This window comes from Propithecus coquereli, unplaced genomic scaffold (genome assembly GCF_000956105.1).
Source record: "Propithecus coquereli isolate 6110/MARCELLA unplaced genomic scaffold, Pcoq_1.0 Scaffold38, whole genome shotgun sequence".
Taxonomy (NCBI): domain Eukaryota; kingdom Metazoa; phylum Chordata; class Mammalia; order Primates; family Indriidae; genus Propithecus; species Propithecus coquereli.
In genome coordinates, this window is record NW_012149507.1 from 842708 (window position 1) to 844729 (window position 2022).

Consider the following 2022-nt stretch of genomic DNA (forward strand, 5'->3'; position numbering starts at 1 on the left):
GGTTGCTTGAGGCCAGGAGTTCAAGACCAACCTGAGCAAGAGCAAGAGCAAGAGCAAGACCCCATCTCTACTAAATAAAAATAAAAAAATTAGCTGGGCATGGATAGTGTGCACCTCTAGTCCCAGATACTTGGGAGGCTAAGGCAGGAGAATGGTATGAGCCCAGGAGTTGGAGGTTACAGTGAGCTATGATGACGCCACTGCACCCTACCCGTGGTGACAGAGTGAGACCCTGTCTCAGAAAAAACAAAACAAAACAAAACATTTATACAACATTGTAATTCAAGTCATGACTAAGGGGCTCTCATTCCAAAAGGGTTATAAAAGGCTCAGTGGAGAAGATGCCCGTGCAGACTAATAGAACTCTTCACTGGCTGGTTTGAATGCACTGCCAGGGTTAATTTTACAAAACTGTTTTAGATGTTTTTACATTACAATTTCCCTTTAAACAGTGCTAATTTATCTTTCAACTAATAAAAGTACTCTCTTTTGCCCCAAATGGTCTGCTAGTGAATCAAAATTCAATGTTCCTTCATGGATTTTAAATTTACATTTACTGAGAATGACTAGTGTTTTGAAAGGTTAGCAAGCTGTAAAGTTGAGATATGGTTTTGAAAGAAATTTATTTGAAACATTTTAGTGTCAAGAGAAAAAATAATCTTGAATAATATTTTAAGTACGCCCATTAATTGAAGCCCACTAGCAGATACCTTGAATAAAGGAAAGTCTACATTTTGATTGACAGAATTAATTAAATTAACGAAAGTAGCAATAACAACTAGAGCTATATTATATTCAATATATTACATTCAATGACTCTAGGATACAAGAAGAAAAAGGTCAAGGGAAATATGTAGTTAATCACTTTATGAGGTGAATATTGCCATCTCATATAGATGGTTGTTAATTTGATGACTTATAAGGGGGTGTTCATGGGAGAGTATTTTACTATTAACTTCCTAATTATATGCAGTCTTTTATATGGAATCTCAGTGATGAGAATTATTTTCATAGAACTGCCTCCCCCACATCTACCACATAGCAAGGAGGAGATCAGTTAATAGTGTGAAATCTGCACACAAATATGGTCTTTATTGCAGACTTCGCCATCACCTGAATATTCCAGTAAAAACTTTGAGGTTGCTTAGTTCTTTATTCTCCTCTAGTGACAGAACGAGGCCCACTCAGGAATTCTGATCCGCATTCAGCTCTGTTTTTAAAGTGACCCTTCATCTACTTGGCAGTTTCATTACCGTGTTCCACATTCGCCCATCTGACTTGATCTTTCAGTTGAGGCATTGACTATTTCTTCTCTTTCTCCCCCTGCTCTTCTTCCACCTCCTTTTTTCACTTCTCCTGATTGTTCACTTGTTCTTTCCTTGTAATCTGATACATCAGACTGTCCTGGTTTTTATGTTTCAGTGCTTTTTGTTTTAACAGTTCTTGCATCTCTACTTCCCATTTTAGTGTTGGGATTCCCCTGTGTTCCAACCATAATTCTCTTCTCATTTTGCTTTTTCTCCGGGACTTCTGTACCGTCTTGATGCTACCCTCGTTATTTCTTCCCAGCTGCAGATTCACACCTCAACTCTGTGCTGGAAGTGAACTCCACGTGGCTATCCTGCACCCATCAGGTCACCACCCTGGAGCAAGTTTTTTTTCTGTGTTACTAGTGTCACTTTTAATGCTGCCACCATTTGCCCATTCTCTTAAGTCAGAAATCAGCATATTCTGTCTGATCTTAAGCTTAATTACTAAATGAGAAGGGAAAAATAACCAACGATGTGGAAGAAGTTGTTTTTTTTTTTTTAAAGTAAAAATGAGAAAGAGCAATACATATATCTCTATAGCAATACATTTGAAAACCTGGAGGAACAGGGTGATTTCCTAGCAAACTAAAGATTATCAAAATGCACCCAAGAAAAAGTTGAACATTTCAATAGACCTGTAGAAGACACTGGTAGGTGTGGTCCAGCATGCGTCACAGCTGAACTGTTCTTTATCTTTAAAAGAACAGATCAC